Source organism: Canis aureus, chromosome 3 (genome assembly GCF_053574225.1).
Source record: "Canis aureus isolate CA01 chromosome 3, VMU_Caureus_v.1.0, whole genome shotgun sequence".
Classification (NCBI taxonomy): Eukaryota; Metazoa; Chordata; class Mammalia; order Carnivora; family Canidae; genus Canis; species Canis aureus.
In genome coordinates, this window is record NC_135613.1 from 46002732 (window position 1) to 46025351 (window position 22620).

At 40.6% G+C, this 22620-nt stretch overlaps 1 pseudogene across 1 annotated transcript in view; it reads left to right on the forward strand.

The window, feature by feature from the left end:
* Positions 1 to 22620, forward strand: part of LOC144310771 (dihydrofolate reductase-like) — an 82551-nt pseudogene that overhangs the window by 9072 nt on the left and 50859 nt on the right. Inside the window, exon 2 of the transcript XR_013376450.1 lies at positions 22287 to 22345. The product of XR_013376450.1 is annotated as a dihydrofolate reductase-like (transcript). The remainder of the gene's footprint in view (positions 1 to 22286; positions 22346 to 22620) is intronic.

The following is a 22620-nucleotide window of genomic DNA, read 5'->3' on the forward strand; positions in this document are numbered from 1 at the left end:
TCTCAGCACTAAGACAACAAAAAGAAATAAAAGACATTCACATTGATCAAGAAAAACTCAAACTCTCCCTCTTTGCAGATGACATGATACTGTACATAGAAAACCCAATAGACTCCACCCCAGGATTGCTAGAACTCATACAGCAATTTGGCAAGGTGGCAGGATACAAAATCAGTGCCCAGAAATTAGTGACATTTCTATACACTAACAATGAGACTGAAGAAAGAGAAATTCAGGAGTCAGTCCCATTTACTACAGAACACTACAGAACACTTCTGAAAGAAATTGAGGAAGACACAAAGAGATGGAAAAATACTCCATGCTCATGGATTGGCAGAATTAATATTGTGAAAATGTCTATGCTACCCAGGGCAATTTACACATTCAATGCAATCCCTATCAAAATACCATGGACTTTCTTCAGAGACTTGGAACAAATCATCTTAAGATTTGTATGCAATCAGAAAAGGCCCTGAATAGCCAGGGGAATATTGAAAAAGAAAACCAGAGTCAGGGGCATCACAATGCCGGATTTCAAGTTGGACTACAAAGCTGTGATCATCAAGACCGTGTGGTACTGGCACAAAAACAGACACAGAGATCAATGGAACAGAATAGAGAACCCAGAATGGGCCCTAAACTCTATGATCAACTAATATTCAACAAAGCAGAAAAGACTGTCCACTGAAAAAAGGACAGTCTCTGCAATAAATTGTGCTGGGAAAATTGGACAGCCGCATGCAGAAGTATGAAACTGGACCATTCTCTTACACCAGACACAAAAATATACTCAAAATGCTTGAAAGATCTAAATGTGAGATGAGAATCAACCAAGATCCTAGAGGAGAACACAGATCACACCCTCTTTGAACTTGGCCACAGGAACTTCTTGCAAGATACATCTATGAAGGCAAGGGAAACAAAAGCAAAAATGAACTATTGGGACTTAATCAAGATAAAAAGCTTGTGCATAGCAAAAGAAACAGTCAAAAAAACTTAAGACAACCTCCAGAATGGGAGAAGATATTTGCTAATGACTTACCAGATAAAGTACTAGTATCCAAGATCTATAAAGAAGTTATTAAACTCAACATCCAAGAAACAAACAATATAATCATTTAATGGGCAGAAGACAGGAACAGAAATTTCTACATAGAAGACATACACATGGCCAAAAAGCACATGAGAATATCCTCCGTATCACTGGCCATCAGGGAAATACAAATCAGAACCACAATGAGATGCTACCTCACACCAGTGAGAATGGTGAAAATTAACAAGACAGGAAATAACAAATGTTGGCAAGGACATGGAGAAAGGGGAACCCTCTTGCATTGTTGGTGGGAATGTGAACTGGTACAGAAACTCTGGATAATAGTGTGGAAGTTCCTCAAAGAGTTAAAAATAGAACTACCCTATGACCCAGCAAATTGCTCTACTGGGGATTTACCCCAAAGATACAGATGCAGTCAAAAGCCGATACACCTGCACCCCAATGTTTATAGCGGCAATGTCCATAGTAGCCAAACTGTGGAAGGAGCCTCAGTGTCCATCGACAGATGAATGGATAAAGAAGATGTGGTCTATGTAGACAATGGAATATTCCTCAGCCATTAGAAACAACAAATACCCACCATTTGCTTCAACGTAGATGGAACTGGAGGGTATTATGCTGAGTGAAGTAAGTCAATCGGAGAAGGACAGTCATCATATGGGGAATTTAAGAAATAGTGAAAGAGATTATAAGGGAAAGGAGGGAAAATGAGTGGGAAAAATCAGACAGGATGACAGAACACGACAGACTCCTAACTCTGAGAATTGAACAAGGGGTAGTGGAAGGGGAGGTTGTTGGGGGGATGGGGTGACTGGGTGACAGGCACTGAGGGTGGCACTTGACGGGATGAGCACTGGGAGTTATACTATATGTTGACAAATCGAACTTCAATTTAAAAAATGAAAGAAAAAAAAATAAATTCAATGCCTCTTCCCTATTTAACAGCAGCCCCAAAACAGATCAGGGAATGCCTAAAGAAACTTCTGACTTTGTTTCCCGATAAAAATCACAAGCTGAAAAATAGACCTCTATTGTTTCTTAGAACAATAATACCCAGTTAATGAAATAAGAACTGCCATTTGACCAATTTCAGTTGGACTTGTTTTATGTTTTCAAATTGTGCTGCTTGTTACTAGCCAGAGAGTATCCATTGCAACTGCCTAGTTCTCACATCTTTGTGTGTATAATATTTATATACACACATATGTATATATAAATATAAGCACACACATTTTCTAACAATTATAGGAACAAGTTTGAGAAAGGCGAATGGAAGGTACACAGATTCTCTAACCCTCAGAATTTTACTGGTTCCCTCCTTTCACACAGTCATGTAGCTCCTATTTGGTCCATGAAAGTACTCCTTCCCCAAGGACACAGTGAAAGGCTCAGTATGGACATGTGAACCAAGTAAGGAAGTCTCTTATGAGATTGATTATAGGACATAGGAAAACATAAGTCTTTCTTCTACTGACTTGAAATATGAATTTTAAGGGCCCACATGAGCCTGATACTGCTTGCTTTTCTGTCTCAGGAAGAATAAAGTCAAGAGTACAGCAGAACAAAAGATATAGAGCAATAAGGGGGATGATCTTGATTATTCTTTGGACAAAATATGCTTAGTTAAGTTTATCTGTGGGATTTTTAGTCTTAAGCCAATAAAAATCCATTTTTGCTTACTTTAAGTAAAGTGGAGTCCTGAAAAATGATCTAGTTTTGTCACACCATTGATAGTACAATTTTCTAGCATTACGCCATGCTATCTGTTAATGTTTGATATTTATCTTTCCAGATTTTTCCTAGAAATATACAAATATAGGCATCAAATTAAATACAGGCATAAAATCAAATATAGATATAGATATAGATATAGATGATATAGATATAGATATAGATATAGAAACAAATGTAGTCTTTTTTCAGCAGTAAATGTCGTGGGACCGATCCATACTACTTCATTGAGATCCATACCATGAAGTCAGAGATGTGATTAAGAGGGCATACTTTGCCAGCTTGCCTAGATTTATATCTAGTCTACCTTCCGGTAGGACTTTAAGTAAAACATTTACCTTTCTGATCCTCAGTTTCTTCACCTTTAAATGAAAACCATGGTGGTACCTACTTCTCAGGATTGTGTGAGCATCAAATGAGATTATGCAAGAAAAAAATCCCTATCTTCTAGTGAGCATTGCCTATTTTTCCTAGTTATTATAACTATAGGGATTTTTTTTTATTCACAGAGCAGTATCAAAGATTAGAGAAATCATTTGACTGAGGCATTACTGGTAGGTTAGAAGTGGCAAGAAATGGAAGCCATTGCTGTTCTCTACTAGGTAACTACCTGTACCCAGGACCTCTCCTGGGGAGGAGTAGAGGGATCAGTGGAATTGGAACGTGACCATGACCAGGGAATGCAGGTGTCTCATGGTCAGACCAGGTACCACTGAGAAAGGAGTCATGCAAACTACTCTTCAGGAATATGGGAGTATTCTGACGGTGAAGAGAGAAAAGGAAGTTAGCAAATGTTGTCCAGAAGGGAGAGGGCTGTGTGCCATGGGACAAAAGAAGAGTTTCAAGCTAAAATACGGTAGACATAAAGGGACAGAGAAAGCAGATGGTCTTGAAAGGTCCCCTTCCACTGAGGACTTCATTACAATGTGAGATTCACTCAAGTTTGGGGATCGCTTCAGTTATTTCAGGAGGAAACATAGACTTCCTTATCTCCTTTAATAGGGGAATCCATTAACTCCCTGTTCTTTATTTTTTAAGATTTATTTATTTATTTATTTATTTGTTTGTTTGTTTGTTTGTTTATTCAGAGAGAGAGAGAGAGGCAGAGACACAGGCAGAGGGAGAAGCAGGCTCCATGCAGGGAGCCCGACGTGGGACTCGATCCCGGGTCTCCAGGATCACACCCCAGGCTGCAGGCGGCACTGAACCACTGCACCACCGGGCTGCCCTCCCTGTTCTAAGCTGAGGTCAGACTTTTTATAAAATTCAGTGCCTGATGCACATTATGTTCTCAGCCAAACCCAATTCTTTTTTATTGCCTTATAAAGGACCAGAATGAAGATACTGATCAAAACAGGACCCCAAAAGATCCTTTCAATATTGGAGGGATCAACTAGATGCAATAAACTGATTCCTTGGAGGCAGTGTAGAGTAAAAAAGTTTGAGAAATAAACTTGTCAGAACTGGGATGGGCTCACTGCTAAGAGATAGACCTGAATCCTCTCTGAATCAAACAAGTCACATGCCTCCGGAAACTGCTTTCTCTTCCCAAGCAGGACTCTCCCTAAGCCAACAGGCCCAGGAAAGGGCACCGCGAGTGTCATTGTGTCTTTATTTTTCTTAAATTCTCTTACAAATCTTTAGTTGGCTTTTTATCACCCTTAAATGTAGACCAGAAAGATGATCACTTTTCAGCCTTGTAGGGCTAGGCTCCAGCCATAGCTTCTTCATTTTGAAGTCAGACAATTACATACAAATCCTGGTGCTGACACTTTGACTGGCTGTATCTGTGAGCAGATTTGTTAACTTCAGCCTATCTCAATAATCTGTATTTCTAAAGTAAGGACAACTGTAATACCTACCTTAGAAGATTATATTGTAGATTAACTATGAATACAGTTAAATGCTTTAACAATGCCTTTCACAAATAGTCAAATAATTTTATCTACTATTATAATTACACCTGAGATGCAAAGATTAAAGGGCAGTCACTATCCATTTCCTTCTGGGAGCTTGCAGATTAGTGCTATATAGCGGTGCATAAAAGCAGAATATGGCACTCAAGCAAGAGCTTTAATTGAATGTGGTTGTTTATTTTCAGACTACATATATTATATGACCAGGGGCTAGTCCACAATATATTTTCAGACTATATATATTAGACCATGACCAGGAGCTAGTGAGATAGTGCCAATGTAGCTGTAAAACAGCGATCATGAGAATTGTACGTGGGTTTCTAAAAACTTTTGCAGCTGGAACACATTTTCCTTGACTGACTTTGCAAACTGCACACTTGAACTCATGTGTTATAAGGAACACCAGGGTCTTTAAAATATCACCACCATTTCTTCTACTTTAAAAGAATTTTGAGGCTAAACTCTGGAGGGGAGGAGCAAGATGGTGGAAGAGTAGGGTCCCCAAGTCACCTGTCCCCACCAAATTACCTAGATAGCCTTCAAATCATCCTGAAAATCTACGAATTCGGCCTGAGATTTAAAGAGAGACCAGCTGGAATGCTACAGTGAGAAGAGTTCGCGCTTCTATCAAGGTAGGAAGACGGGGAAAAAGAAAGAAAGAAACAAAAGGCCTCCAAGGGGGAGGGGCCCCGCGAGGAGCCGGGCTGAGGCCGGGGCGAGTGTCCCCAGGACAGGAGAGCCCCGTCCCGGAGGAGCAGGAGCTGCACCGACCTTCCCGGGCGGAAAGGGGCTCGCGGGGAGTTGGAGCAGGACCCAGGAGGGCGGGGATGCCCTCGGGCTCCCGGGGACACTAACAGACACCTGCGCCCCGGGAGAGTGCGCCGAGCTCCCTAAGGGCTGCAGCGCGGGCGGCGGGACCCGGAGCAGCTCGGAGGGGCTCGGGGGCGGCTCCGCGGAGGGGGCTGCGGGGCGGGAGCAGCTCGGAGGGGCTAGGGCAGAGGAAGAGGCTCTTCAGAGCGTAGGGATAGAGGGAACATTCCTCAACATCTTAAAAGCCATCTACGAAAAGCCCACAGCAGATATCGTTCTCAGTGCGGAAGCACTGGGAGCCTTTCCCCTAAGATCAGGAACAAGACAGGGATGTCCACCTCACCACTGCTATTCAACATAGTACTGGAAGACCTAGCATCAGCAATCAGACAACAAAAAGACATTAAAGGCATTCAAACTGGCAAAGAAGAAGTCAAACTCTCCCTCTTCGCCGATGACATGATACTCTACATAGAAAACCCAAAAGCCTCCACCCCAAGATTGCTAGAACTCATACAGCAATTTGGCAGCGTGGCAGAATACAAAATCAATGCCCAGAAATCAGTGGCATTTCTATACACTAACAATGAGACTGAAGAAAGAGAAATTTGGAGTCAATCCTATTTACAATTGCACCCAAAAGCATAAGATACCTAGGAATAAACCTAACCAAAGAGGTATGATCTATATCCTAAAAATTATAGAACACTTCTGAAAGAAATTGAGGAAGACACAAAGAGATGGAAAAATATTCCATGCTCATGGATTGGCAGAATTAATATTGTGAAAAATCAATGTTACCCAGGGCAATTTACATGTTTAATTCAATCCCTATCAAAATACCATGGACTTTCTTCAGAGAGTTAGAACAAATTATTTTAAGATTTGTGTGGAATCAGAAAACACCCCGAATAGCCAGGGCAATTTTAAAAAAGAAAACCATATCTGGGGGCATCACAATGCCAGATTTCAGGTTGTACTACAAAGCTGTGGTCATCAAGACAGTGTGGTACTGGCTCAAAAACAGACACATAGATCAATGGAACAGAATAGAGAACCCAGAAGTGGACCCTGAACTTTATGGTCAACTAATATTCGATAAAGGAGGAAAGACTATCCATTGGAAGGAAGACAGTCTCTTCAATAAATGTGCTGGGAAAATTGGACATCCACATGCAGAAGAATGAAACTAGACCACTCTCTTTCACCATACACAAAGATAAACTCAAAATAGATGAAAGATCTAAATGTGAAACAAGATTCCATCAAAATCCTAGAGGAGAACACAGGCAACACCCGTTTTGAACTCGGCCACAGTAACTTCTTGCAAGATACATCCACGAAGGCAAAAGAAACTAAAACAAAAATGAACTACTGGGACTTCATCCAGATAAGAAGCTTTTGCACAGCAAAGGATACAGTCAACAAAACCAAAAGACAACCTACAGAATGGGAGAAGATATTTGCAAATGACGTATCAGATAAAGGGCTAGTATCCAACATCTATAAAGAACTTATTAAACTCAACACCAAAGAAACAGACAATCCAATCATGAAATGGGCAAAAGACATGAAGAGAAATCTCACAGAGGAAGACATCGACATGGCCAACAAGCACATGAGAAAATGCTCTGCATCACTTGCCATCAGGGAAATACAAATCAAAACCACAATGAGATACCACCTCACACCAGTGAGAATGGGGAAAATTAACAAGGCAGGAAACCACACATGTTGGAGAGGATGTGGAGAAAAGGGAACCCTCTTGCACTGTTGGTGGGAATGTGAACTGGTGCAGCCACTCTGGATAACTGTGTGGAGGTTCTTCAAAGAGTTAAAAATAGACCTGCCCTATGACCCAGCAATTGCACTGTTGGGGATTTACCCCAAAGATACAGATGCAATGAAACGCCGGGACACCTGCACCCCAAAGTTTCTAGCAGCAATGTCCACAATAGCCAAACTGTGGAAGGAGCCTCGGTGTCCATCGAAAGATGAATGGATAAAGAAGATGTGGTCTATGTATACAATGGAATATTCCTCAGCCATTAGAAATGACAAATACCCACCATTTGCTTCAACGTGGATGGAACTGGAGGGTATTATGCTGAGTGAAATATGTCAATCGGAGAAGGACAATCATTATATGGTCTCATTCATTTGGGGAATATAAATAATAGTGAAAGGGAATAGAAGGGAAGGGAGAAGAAATGGGTGGGAAATAGCAGAAAGGGAGACAGAACATAGAGTCCTAACTCTGGGAAACGACCTAGGGGTGGTGGAAGGGGAGGAGGGCGGGGGGTGGGGGTGAATGGGTGACGAGCACTGAGGGGGGCACTTGACGGTATGAGCACTGGGTGTTATTCTGTATGTTGGTAATTGAACACCAATAAAAAATAAATTTATTATAAAAAAAAGTTTTGAGCTGGAAAAATTCTGATCCTTTGCTAATTGGGTTTGCTTCCAAACAATAAAAAGAAAGTTATAAAGTTCAAGTCTATTCAGCATATTAGTTGGTTATGCCTAGAAAGGTTAACAAGGAGTATTTGAGATAGTAATACCTTTTTAACTTTGTAAAAATAGGGGCGCCTGGGTGGCTCAGCGGTTGAGTGGCTGCCTTTGGCTCAGGGTGTGAGCCCAGGATCCGGGATTGAGTCCCACATCCAGCTCCCTGTGAAGAGCCTGCTTCTCCTTCTGCCTGTGTCTCTGCCTCTCTCTCTGCGTCTCTCATGAATAAATAAATAAAACCTTTAAAAAAAACTTTGTAAAAATATAAAACAAAGTAAAGATCAGTAGGAAATGTATTGGTAAATGAGACAAGATGTATACATTTTCATTTTATTAATAGAAATTGCTTCCTGAAATTACTTTGAAACTTGAATATTAAGTGCAATAATCATGTAGTCAAAATAGCAGCTATCTGAGAAAGGCAGTGGCTAGAAGAGAGGGGATGGTTGTAATTGTTTTTTAATGGGATAATTGTTTCCCTTCTATCCAGTATTAATTTCAGTCTGGGTGCAAGCCAACTGAGCTGGTCTGTACCAGGTACAGTATTTAGGCTTAAATTCAGTGCATAAGAGAGAACTGTTTAAGTAGAAATAAAGACCTCTAACATATCCATAGATTGCTTTTATTCTAGTCTGTTTGATGATGTGTAGAAATGTATGTATTCTTAATTCAGTTTTTTTCAATAGACATCATTACTCCATATCTAACACTTCCACTCTCATCTCTTAGCGTTATTCTTCAGGGTTCACTGTCCATATGACCAGTCAACACCTGGATTCACAGAGCCTTAACTCCCACATGACTAATATCTTTTCCTTTGTTGAACAGTGGTCAGTATTTACCCACCTCCAGGCAAATGACGTATAAATCAGATAAAGGACTAGTATCCAAGATCTATAAAGAACTTATTAAACTCAATACCCAAGAAACAAACAATCCAATCATGAAATGGGCAAAAGACATGAACAGAAATCTCACAGAGGAAGACACAGACATGGCCAACAAGCACATGAGAAAATGCTCCGCATCACTTGCCATCAGGGAAATACAAATCAAAACCACAATGAGATACCACCTCACACCAGTGAGAATGGGGAAAATTAACAAGACAGGAAACAACAAATGTTGGAGAGGATGCGGAGAAAGGGGAACCCTCTTGCACTGTTGGTGGGAATGTGAACTGGTGCAGCCACTCTGGAAAACTGTGTGGAAGTTCCTCAAAGAGTTAAAAATAAATCTGTCCTCCGACCCAGCAATTGCACTGTTGGGGATCTACCCCAAAGATACAGATGCAATGAAACGCTGGGACACCTGCACCCCGGTGTTTCTAGCAGCAATGGCCACAATAGCCAAACTGTGGAAGGAGCCTCGGTGTCCATCGAAAGATGAATGGATAAAGAAGATGTGGTTTTTGTATACAATGGAATATTCCTCAGCCATTAGAAACGACAAATATCTTCCATTTGCTTCGATGTGGAGGGACCTGGAGGGTATTATGCTGAGTGAAATAAGTCAATCGGAGACGGACCAACATTATATGGTCTCATTCATTTGGGGAATATAAAAAAATAGTGAAAGGGAATAAAGGGGAAAGGAGAAAAAAATGAGTGGGAAATATCCGAAAGGGAGACAGAACATGAGAGACTCCTAACTCTGGGAAACGAACAAGGGATGGTGGAAAGGGAGGTGGACTGGGGGTGGGGGTGACTGGGTGAGGGTCACTGAGGGGGGCACTTGATAGGATGAGCACTGGGTGTTATGCTATTTGTTGGCAAATTGAACTCCAATTAAAAAAAAAAAAAAAGAAAAGAAAAAAGAAATAGGCCCATAAATACAGAGAAAAAACTGATGGTAACCAGAGAGGAGGGGGCAGAGGGATGGGCAAAATGGATGAAGGTGATAGGAGATACAGGCTTCCGGTTAAGGAATAAGTTAAGTCCACAGGGATAAAAGTTATAGCATAGAAATATAGTCGATAATATTATAATAGCATTGTATGGTGATAGATGGTAGCTACACTTGTGGTGAGCACAGCATAATTTTGTCAAATCACTACGTTGTACACCTGAAACTAATTTAACATTGTCAACTATACTTCAATAAAAAAGAAAATGCCGTAAAAATAAAATAAAATAAAAATAAATTTTAGATTTACTTTTAATGACTTGATGTATATCTTCCTCACTGGACTGAAATCCCTACAAGGACAGTGTCCAGATTACTTACAAACAACAAACATTTATTTCTCACAGTTTTGAAGGCTGGAAATCTGAGATAAGAGTTCCAACATGGGGCAGCCCCGGTGGCGCAGTGGTTTAGCGCCGCCTGCAGCCCAGGGCATGATCCTGGAGTCCTGGGATCGAGTCCCACGTCAGGCTCTCTGCATGGAGCCTGCTTCTCCCTCTTCCTGTGTCTCTGCCTCACTCTCTCTCTCTCTGCATCTCTATGAATGAATAAATAAATAAAATCCTTTAAAAAATTAAAAAAAAAAGAGTTCCAACATGGTCAGATGAGGGTCACATACTTCTCGTTATATCCTCACATGGTAGAAAAGGCAAGGGAGCTCTCAGGCTTCTTTTGAAAGGACATTAAACTCATTCATGAGGGCTTCATTTTCATGACTCCATCGCCTGCTAGAGAACACATCTCTTCATATCATCTGTTGGGCATTAGGATCATAATATACACATTTTGAGGATACACAAACATTCAGACCACAGCAGGCAGGATCAAATCTGTTTTGCATTTGTTTTTTGTTTGTTTTTGTTTTGTTTTGTTTAATTTTCCATTACATATCTAGCCCTTAGCATGATGTTTGGCACATAGCAAATACCTGTGGAACAAATAAAGACCTCAATAAATATCTGTAGAAAAATAAGATAAAAATGAGAGAGGAAAGAACAAAGAATGTGAGAAAATCCATTAGAGAAGAAAAGAGAACATCCCCTTTTTACATGTCCAATGACCCTGCAAACTCTATTAAACATTCCCTGGTCAGTAATCTTGTCTTTGACCAATCAGATCAGCATCTCTTCCTCTTAGAAAAGTTCAAGGAGAATAAAAGGGCAGAGAAATTATTTTCACCTTCAAACAGATCAGACAGCAGGATGGAGACTTAGTCAGAACCAGGTTTAGTTATAACAGTGTAGTTGTAACAGTGTAAGAACAAGAAGGCAGGAGAGGACAGCATCATGACGTCAGCCGCAAGATACAGTCTCAGGCAAAGAACAGAACAGGGAAACAAGGAGAGAATTAGGACCTAGAATATGAAGTGTCAGCAGTAATGATGTTAACATGCATTAACATTCCTTTTTCACTTATTCTTCATTTTTAAATTAAGAATTTTATTTTTGTTTTGTACCAGATAGGCAGTGGGAGATAGAATGATCAAGAAGTCATCAAGAACAACTTTATGCTAAACTAAAGCAACTGATCTAGGGCAAGATGTAACTTCAGGATACTGGTGCCCTGATACATATACTCCCCATGGTATTCTTTTTTTAAAAAAATTTTTGTATGTTTTTTGTTAGAGTTCAATTTGCCAACATATACAATGCTCATCCTGTCAAGTGCTCCCCTCAGTGCCTGTCACCCAGTCACCCCATCTCCCCATCCACCTCCCCTTCCAGTATCCCTTGTTCGTTTCCCAGAGTTAGGAGTCTCTCATGTTCTATCACCCTCTCTGATATTTCCCACTCATTTTCTCTCCATGGTTTTCTTGCCTAAATTACCTAGTGTCCCCAGGCTTGACATTGCCAGCTTTGCATCTTCATTCAGAAGAGACTTATCCTATAGGCTGAATTTTCTGACCCCTATTTGTTCTAGCTATCACTGCTATACCTGCACACCTACCTGATTTCTCACTTGATATTTCCCCTCGATCTGTTGATCCAATGCATGCTTAATTTACTGCCTACCTGCCAGGATGAGTGCCACTTCACCTAACACCCCTAATTTGGGTTCACTCAACTCTTCAGGGCCCAGTTGACTCATACATCTTTATATTCCACCAGAAACAGACCAAACTTTACTATGCTGTTGTCAGAAGGAAAAGAAGACTACACTGCTTTCTTCCACATTCAGTGAATATTATTAAATTCTCAACTAAAAATAATTTAGGAAAGCCCCTATTTAGTCAGTAGCTCCAAAAATGGGTCTCCCATTCCCATCTAGATCTCTCATTTTGTTACAAAGATAATTGAGGAGGAAAGTGCTAAGGACAGCACAAATCCATCTGTAGTTCAGAAACACAAGATTAAAAAAGTATTACTCAGGGAAAAACTCTTTGTGGTCACACAAGTTCCCTCAAAAACTTGGGGCATAGAAATAAGAGTGATAAGAAAGAAATATTTCATTTCACCATATCTGTTCAGTGAAAAGAATTATTATTTCTTTGTTCACAGGGGTTTCCACAACCTTTCAAAGCCTAAAAGATACAAAGATTATATTTTAAATAGTCCATTAAGAATAAAAGACTTAGAATAATGGGTATTCATTGAAAATCCCAAGCCGCCTCATAATCTACAAATCCAGCCCTTCTCCCTGAGCCTGAGGTCACAATCATTCTAGGAGCCAAGAGAGGAATTAAATGTCCCCCCTTGTCTTGCCCATCCACCTTCTAAACTGCTACTGATCAAAGTGGTGATCAGAGCAGTTCAGGGATATTAGAGGAAGAAAAACAGGGAGCTTCAATGACTGATGGACTAAAATTAGAAACACCCCCAGAGGTCAGAAATTCTGTCCCTTCATTTCAACATCAAGGAAACAAGTCCACAGGATTGCCTGTGGTTCCAGCCGTGGTCCTTGTTATCTTCATCAGGCTCCCTGATGTGCCTTTAATTCAATTTTTTTCTGAAATAAGCTGTGCTTCCTAGAGTATGAAACCAGACTTGTTACATATGAAGGGAGATGCTTATTTGTGAACTCCTGTTTTTTGTTGTAACTGTCGTTGCTATATACTGAAAAATTAGTTTCCTCTGATTAAGGTTAATAACCTATCTCAAAGACTGGGACATTTGTCTTCCACCCACTCTGAATACAGTCTGCATTACCTGATGGAGACACTGAAACCCTGAGAAGGATTTAGGCCCTTCTATAGTCGTTAGGATCCATTTTCACAGAGTCAGAGAGAATACTTTTGCTCAGAATCTTTATTGAAACTGGAAAACCTAGTTCACCTCCCATCCCTACCAGGAGAGATCAGGTGTTGAAGGCAAAGGGATAAATTCACCAAATCCTGAAAGCCATTTCATATCTGGTATCTGAAGGGATAGCCACTGAAGAAAGCTAGAGGTTCTGCTCTGGGAAATGCAGCAGTGTGTTGATACTCATCTCTGCAGCTGCACACAGATGTCTCTCTCCTTTTTCCCTCTGATCTCCACCCTCAGCACCTGCCAATCACACGTCTCCAGAGACCAGGTGATCACAAAGCAGAAATTGATTTCCAATGAAAGGTTTATGGTCTTGTTTAGCCAGCTGCTCTCTGACCATGTGCATTATTTCTTCCTAGACCTGTGATAAGGGCATCTAATTATTCTCGTTCCCTCTGCCCTGATGTCAGGCCACAAATCTGGGTGGGCTCATTAAAGTGTCTACACATTGAGAAGCATTTTGTTAGGGGGATTCATTGGTAGTCGGGCCTCTCTGCTGTCCCCACTGGGGAGGTGACTAACACAGTAGACGAGTTATTGTCTCCAGCCCACTTAGTTGCCATCCTCAGAAAATTCTAGAGGCAGAGCATGTCAGGGACTTGATCTGGCTCTGACAGTTTGAAGGGTGGGAGAGGCAGAGGGGAAAGAGAGGGAGAGAGGAATGCAAGGACATTCCAAACCAAGATCCTGTCTGTGTTTTTTCACACATACCACTCTTGGGCTGCTGTTCAAGCCCAAACCAAGCTCTTAGAAATGTTGCGGTAGCTAAGGACATTCTTCTGTTGACTACACATGGATCTGAATATGATTGTATTGGACCGGAGGAAGAGACATTGTTTATTTGCCCTGAGAACTGGGATGTTCAGAGGGGAAAACAGGGGTAACTAAGGAGTAACTAAGGTTGGATTTTTTTGCCATGACCTTTAGCCTTTCTGAGCCTAGGTTTCTTTATAACTAAAACAACAAAAATGTATATATTTACTTGCTTCTCAAGGCTGCTGTGATATGAAGTGAAAAATGTACAAGGAAGCTTTAGAAAAGATCTTTAAATTTTTCATCTGTGCACAAGAAATATTAATGCCTGGAAAAACTTTAGCACTGACATTCTCTTTTTTTTCCATTAAAGTTTGCCAACATATACTATAACACCCAGTGCCCATCCCATCAAGTGCCGTCCTCAGTACCCATCATCCAGTTACCCCAACCTCCTGCCTGCCTCCCCTTCCACTACCCTTTGTTCATTTCCCAGAGTTAGGAGTCTCTCATGTTTTGATACCCTCTCTAATTTTTCCCATTCATTTTCCCTCCTTTCCCCTATAATCCCTTTCACTATTTCTTACATTCCCTGTATGAGTGAAACTGTATGACGACTGTCCTTCTCGATGGACTTATTTCACTGAGCATAATACCATCCAGTTCCATCCACGTTGAAGCAAATGGTGGGTATTCATCCTTTCTGATGGCTGAGTAATATTCTATTGTATATATAGACCACATCTTCTCTCTCTCTCTCTTTACATATATATCTTAACTGTTTTATTTTTTATATTTTTTGTATATTTTTTATTGATGTTTGACTTGTCAACACATAGTATAACACCCAATGCTCATCCCATCAAATGCCCCCCTCAGTGCTCATCACCCAGTGCCCCCATCCATCAGCCCACCTCCCCTTCCACTATCCCTTGTTCAATTCTCAGAGTTAGGAGGGTCTCATGTTCTGTCACCTTCTCTGATTTTTCCCACTCATTTTCTCTACTTTCCCCTATAATCCTTTTCATATTTTTAATATTCCCCATATGAGTGACCCCATGTAATGATTGTCCTTCTCCAATTGACTTACTTCACTCACCATAATACCCTCTAGTTCCATCAACATTGAAGCAAATGGTGGGTATTTGTCATTTCTAATGGCGGAGTAATATTCCATTGTATACATAGACCACATCTTCTTTATCCATTTTTCTGTCAATGGACACCAAGGCCCTTCCACAGTTTGGCTATTGTGGACATTGCCGCTATAAGCATTGGGGTGCAGATGTATCGGTCTTTCACTGCATCTGTATATTTGGGGTAAATCCCGAGTACTACAATTGCTGGGTCTTAGGGTAATTCTATTTTTAACTCTTTGAGAAAGGTCCACACAGTTTTCTAGAGTGGCTGTACCAGTTCACATTCCCACCAACAGTGCAAGAGGGTAAGTAACCCCTTCTCTACATTGATTCCAACATTTGTTGTTTCCTGTCTTGTTAATTTTCACCATTCTCACTGGTGTGAGGTGGTATCTCATTGTGGTTTTGATTTGTATTTCCTTGATGGCAAGGGATGAGTATTTTCTCAAGTGCTTTTGACCATGTGTATGTCTTCTTTGGTGAAATTTCTGTTCATGTCTTTTTCCCACTTCATGATTGGATTGTTTGTTCCATGGGTGTTGAGCTTCATAAGTTCTTTATAGATCTTGGATACTAGCCCTCTATCTGACATATCATTTGGAAATATCTTCTCCCATTCTGTAGCTTGTCTTTTAGTTTTGTTGACTGTTTCTTTGCTGTGCAAAAGCTTATCTTGATGAAGTCCCAATAGTTCATTTTTGCTTTTGTTTCCCTTGCCTTCAGAGATGTATCTTGCAAGAAGTTGCTGTGGCCAAGTTCAAAAAGGGTGTTGCCTGTGTTCTCCTCTAGGATTTTGATGGACTCTTGTCTCACATTTAGATCTTTCATCCATTTTGAGTTTATCTTTGTGTCTGGTGTAAGAGAATGGTCTAGTTTCATTCTTCTGCACGTAGCTGTCCAATTTTCCCAGCACCGTTTATTGAAGAAACTATCATTTTTCCAGTGGATAGTCTTTCCTGCTTTGTCCAATATTAGTTGACCATAGATCTGAGGGCCCTTTTCTGGGTTCTCTGTTCTGTTCCATTGATCTATGTGTCTATTTTTGTGCCAGTACCACACTGTCTTGTTGATCATAGCTTTGTAGTACAACTTGAAATCTGGCATTGTGATGCCCCTGACTCTGGTTTTCTTTTTCAATATTCCTCTGGCTATTTGAGATCTTTTCTGATTCCACACAAATCTTAAGATGATTTGTTCCAACTCTGTGAAGAAAGACCATGGTATTTTGATAGGGATTGCACTGAATGTGTAAATTGCCCTGGGTAGCATAGACATTTTCACAATATTAATTCTTCCAATCCATGAGCATGGAATATTTTTCCATCTCTTTGTGTCTTCCTCAATTTCTTTCAGAAGTGTTCTGTAGTGTTTAGGGTATAGATCCTTTACCTCTTTGGTTAGGTTTATTCCTAGGTACCTTATGCTTTGGAGTGCAATTGTAAATGGGATTGGCTCCTTAATTTCTCTTTCTTCATTCTCATTGTTAGTGTATAGAAATGCTACTGATTTCTGGACATTGATTATGTATCCTGGCACATGGCTGAATTGCTGTATGAGTTCTAGCAATCCTGGGGTGGAGTCTTTTGAGTGTTCTATATACAGTATCATGTCCTCTGCGAAGAGGGAGAGTTTGAGTTTTTCTTGGTCAATGTGAATGCATTTTATTTCTTTTTGTTGCCTGATTGCTGAGGCTAGGACTTCTAGTACTATATTGAATAGCAATGGTAAGAGTGGACATCCCTGTCTTGTTCCTGATCTTAGGGGAAAGGCTCTCAGGTTTCCCTGTTGAGAATGATGTTTTCTGTGGGCTTTTTGTAGATTGCTTTGACGATGCTGAGGAATGTTCCCTCTATCCCTACATTCTGAAGAGTTTTGATCAGGAATGGATGCTGTATTTTGTCAAATTTTTCTCTGCATCTATTGAGAGGATCATGTGGTTTTGTTTTTTCTTTTCTTCATGTGATCTATCACATTGATTGTTTTATGAGTGTTGAACCAACCTTGCATCCTGGGGAAAAATCCCAGGATGGGATTGGTCATGGTGAATAATTTTCTTAATGTATTGTTGCATCCTATTGGCTAGTATCTTGTTGAGAATTTTCACATCCGAATTCATCAGGGATATTGGTCTATAATTCTCCTTGTTTGGTGGGTCTTTGGTTTTGGATTCAAGGTGATGCTGGCCTCATAAAACGAGTTTGGAAGTATTCCATCTCTTTCTATCCTGCAGAACAGCTTTAGTAGAATAGGTGTTATTTCTTCTTTAAATGTTTGATAAATTCTCCTGAGAAGCCATCTGGCCTTGGGCTTTGTGTCTTGGGAGGTTTTTGATGACTGCCTCAATTTCCTCCCTGGGTATTGGCCTGTTCATGGTTTCTGTTTTGTCCTATTCCATTTTTGATAATTTGTTGTACTTCAGAAATGCATCCATTTCTTCTAAATTGCCTAATTTGTTGGCATATGGATGCTCATAATACTTTTCTAAAATCAGTTGTATTTTCTTGGTATACATTGTGATCTCTCCTCTTTCATTTGTGATTTTATTCGAGTCTTTTTCTTTTTTATTTTATGATAGTCACAGAGAGAGAGAGAGAGAGAGAGAGAGGCAGAGACATAGGCAAAGGGAGAAGCAGGCTCCATGCACCGGGAGCTCGACGTGGGACTCGATCCTGGGTCTCCAGGATCGCGCCCTGGGCCAAAGGCAGGCGCTAAACTGCTGCGCCACCCAGGGATCCCTCTTTTTCTTTTTAATAAGATTGGCTAATGGTTTATCTGTGTTATTAATTCTTTTTTAAAAAATATTTTATTTATTTATTATGAGAGAGAGAGAGAGAGGCAGAGACACAGGCAGAGGGAGATGTAGGCTCCACACAGGGAGCCCGTATGTTATTAATTTTTTCAAAGAACCAACTCCTGGTTTTGTTGATCTGTCTACAGTTCTTCTGATCTCTATTTCATTGAGTTATGTTCTAATATTTATTATCTCCCTCTTCTGCCTGGTGTAGGTTTTACTTGCTGCTCTTTCTCCAATACCTTTAGGTGTGAGGTTAGCTTGTATTTTGAGTTTTTCCAGTTTCTTTTGAGGGAGGCTTATACTGAGAAGTATTCCTTCTTAACACCACTTTTGCTGTATCCCAAAGATTTTGAACCGATGTATCTTCATGTTCATTAGTTTCCATAAATCTTTTTAATTCTTCTCTAATTTCCTGGTTGACCCATTCATCTTTTAGTAGGATGCTCTTTAACCTCCTTGTGTTTGAGTTTCTTCCAAATTTCTTCTTGTTATTGAGTTCTACTTTCAAAGAACTGTGGTCTAAAAATATGCAGGGGACAATCTCAATCTTTTGGTATCAGTTGAGACCTGATTTGTGACCCAGTATGTGGTCTATTCTGGAGAAAGGTTCATGTGCACTTTGTGTACACATGAAGAATGTGTATTCACTTGCGTTCAGATGGAAAGTTCTGTAAATATCTGTGAAGTCCATCTGGTCCAGTGTGTCATTTAAGGCCCTTGTTTCTTTGGTGATGTTCTTAGCAGATCTGTCATTTGCAGAAAGTGCCATGTTGAAGTCTCCTACTATTAGTGTATTTTTATTGAAGTATGTCTTTGGTTGTTAATTGATTGATATACTTGCAGCTCCCACATTAGGGGCATAAATATTCATGATTGTTAGGTCTTATTGTTGGATAGGCCCTTTAAGTATGATATACTTGATGAAGTGTCCCTCTTCATCTCTTACTGCAGTCTTTGGGATAAACTTTAATTTATCTGATATGAGGATTGCTACCGCACCCAGCTTTCTTTTGAGGACCATTTGAATGATAAATTGTTCTTCACCCTTTCATTTTCAGGCTGCAAGTGTCCTTAGCTCTAAAATAAGTCTCTTGTAGACAGTACATAGATGGATCTTGCTTTTTTTTTAATCCAGTCGAAACCTGCATCTTTTGATGGGATCATTTAGCCCATTCACATTCAGAGTAACTATTGAAAGATATGGATTTAGTGTCATCGTAAAATCTATTCAGTCCCAGTTTTTGTGGATTATTTCCTGGGGCTTCCTCTTTCTTTTACAGGGTCCCCCTTAATATTTCTTGGAGAGTTGGTTTGGTGGTCACATATTCTTTCAGTTTCTGCCTATCTTGGAAGCTCTTTATCTCTCCTCCTATTCTGAATGAGAGCCTTGCTGGATATAGTATTCTTGGCTGAATGTTGTTCTCTTTAGTACCCTGAATATGTTCTGCCAGCCCTTTCTGGCCTGCCAGGTCTCTGTGGAGAGGTCTGCTGTTAGTCTGATATTTCTCCCCATATAAGTGAAGAATCTCTTGTCTCTTGCTGCTTTAAGGATTTTCTCTTTATGTTTGGAATTTGCAAGTGTCATCTTTAAATATCAAGGTATTAAATGGTGTTTATTAATTTTGGGGTGGGGGAGGACCTTTTTAACACCTGGATCTGAATGTCTGTTTTTCTCCCCAAATTAGGGAAATTCTTCACTATGATTGGTTCAAATATACTTTGTGTCTCCCTCTCTCCCTCTCAGCCTCTTCTGCAACCCCAGTTATACAAAGATTCTTCCTTCTCTGGCTATCATTTATTTCCCTTTGCCTTTCCCCATGGTCTCTTAATTGTTTTCCTCAGCTTCCTTACTTACAATTAACTTGTCTTCTATGTCACTCACACACTTTTCCACCCTATTAACCCTAGCAGTTACGACATCCAGTTTGGATTGCATCTCATTTAATTTATTTTTGTTTTCAACCTGATATGATCTCAATTCTGCAGTAACGAAGTCTCTAGAGTCCTTTATGCTTTTTCCCAGAGTCACCAGTAGCTTTATAACTGTGCTTCTGAATTGGCTTTCTGACATCAAATTAAAAATCATATTCTGTAACTGTGGCAGAATACTCTTTCCAGTTCTTTCTTTTGTGGTGAGTTATTCCTTTTAGTCATTTTGTTCAGTGCAGAGTGGCTATAGGAGCGAGCAGAGTCAAAAACATGAACCACGACCCAAGTAAAATCCACCCCTAGATGTTTCTGATGAGGTCTGAGACCAGAAAATGAAACAAAGGTCAGAACAAAATAAAACAAAAGGACCAGTAAAGTGAAAAACAAGTTTTAAAACCAAGTAGTAGATGATAAAAGGCTTAAAGCCCCAAACAAGAAGAAAAAAGAAAAAAAGTAGAGGAAAAAGAGAAAAAAATGAAAAAAAAAAAAAAGGGTGGCTTGGGGATGGTGTTGGTAAAGACATGGTAGTGGAGAGAGAATATAGTCTACCTCAGGGGTCCTGAAGGGTGATCCTCTTGGTTCTGAGTATATTTTGTTATGTATATTAGAAGATGCTCAATCTCAAATTTATATAAACCAGCAATATTTATTTATTTATTTTTAAAGATTTAATTTATTTATTCATTAGAGACACACACACAGAGAGACAGACAGAGGCACAGACACAGGCAGAGGGAGAAGCAGGCTCCATTCCATGATCCACAGGCAGAGGGAGAGCCTGATGTGGGACTCAATCCCTGGCCCCCAGGACCACCCCCTTGGCTGAAGGCAGCGCTAAACCACTGAGCCACCCAGGCTGCCCTAAACCAGCAATATTTAGAGAAAGCCCCAAAATTGACAATCAAAACATGAAAAATATAAACGAGGGGGACAGAATGGGAAGGAAGAGAGAATATATTCTCACAGATGAACCAGCATGGTATTCCACTTGGTTCTGGATGTATGCTGGCCATTTTTTAGAAGGTATTAACTTCTGCCATTGTAGACCAAAATGAGGCAGAGAAAACAAAAGAAGAAGAAGGAAGAAGAAGAAGAAGAAGAAGAAGAAGAAGAAGAAGAAGAAGAAGAAGAAGAACCCATATCTCATATATCTTCCAAAATTAAATTGAAAACGTTGAAGGGAATCAAGAAGTGAAAAATATATCTAAGACATATAATTGTAAAAATATAAAAGTCAAAAAGGAAGAAACTTAAAAATGAAGAGCTGGTAATATATTGTAGTTAAAGTAGGAAAAGAGAAAAAATTGGAAATTTTTAGTCTGATATAAAAAATGAGTTGTAATGGAAAAAGGAAAAAATAAAAAGGGGGAACCTTTTCCCTTGATACTATTTTCCCTCAATTTTCCCTCTGTCCTGGAGCCTTCCAGCGCTGCTTGGTCAATAAACTTGCTCTTTCATTGTGCTTCCAGCAGTTCTTCCCAGGAGAGGGGTTTGCTGTCCTGATTCTCAGGAGTCTGTTCCTGGGCAGATATGTTCCACCCTCTGCTGGCTACCCGGCTTTGTGTGAGCTGTTTACCCTGTGAGGCTTTTGTTTTCTGGCAACACTTCCCTTCCCAGGCACAAGGTGAAACAAGGAGGAAAAACAACAAAATGGTGGTGGCCAGATTTCCAACTCTGGAGTTGAGCTCCCCATGAGTAACTAACCACAGCTCCCAGTCCACATTGGCCTAGATGCTCCTGGGGCAAGTGTGTGTGGACTGATCTGCACAGCTTGGGGGTGCCCAGTGGCAGGAGAGTTCTTGCCGTCCTGTGCCCTCCCTGCTTCTGCCTGTCCCAGGGGGAAGGCAGCATCATTGGCTTTGTCCAATTGGGTGCCCTGGTATCTGAGGAGCTGTGCTGCTGGACCCATGCTTTGGGGGCTGTGTGTCCTGCAGGGAACAGGGTACAGCCACCTGTCCAGAGCTGGCCCACCTAACTGATTGGCTTCTCCCAAATGCCTGGAAGGCTGCAGTGCTCCAGCCCTTTACCTATATTGGCCTGAGGTTTGCGGTGAGCTTTCCCCCCGGGTGTACTTCCTCTATTAGTGACTCTGGGAATCTTGAGGCTTCACTGTGGCTCTTGAGATGTTCCTCGGTTTACCTCCTAAACACTTTTCTGTTGGGAAAAATCCAGGGTGTATTTTTAAAGTTCCCACTTCTGCAGGGCTGGGCTTTCCTTCTGTTCTGCCCTGCTACTCGTGGTGCCCCTCCCCTATTATTTATTTATTATTTATTTATTTATTTTTCTGCCTTCCTATCTTGTGAGAAGTGAAATTATTTTTTCTCTGTAGCATTCCAGCTTTTCTCTCTTTAAATGTCAGGTTGAATTCATAGGTGTTCAGGATGTTTTGAAAGTTATCTAGGTAAGTTGGTGGGGCCAGGTAAGTTGAGGACCCCTACTCTTCTGCCATCTTGCCCCTCCTCCCCTAGCACTGACATTCTCTTATTTTATTTGCTTTGACAGCATGAAGGTTGGATGAGTCAATGCAGAGCAGACACTGGAAAAAGGAGTCAGAACCAGTGGTGAGCCAGAATATTCTCCAATCTACAGATGGTTTAGCATCCATCACTTCCTACTCATAAGAAAGGTGTCTGTAAAATTCAGGGACAGCAGACTGATGAAGGAGGGGGGAAAACAGGAGGAGCAGGAAATGGAGGAGGAGGAGAAGAGAGAGGATTTTTTCTACATTCTAAGTCCTAACATCAGCAATTCTCAAGTCTTCATAATACAGCTAGTCTGACATTTGTACTGAGGGGATAAAATCAAAGCTGGAGACAACCCTTGGTCCCATGCTCTG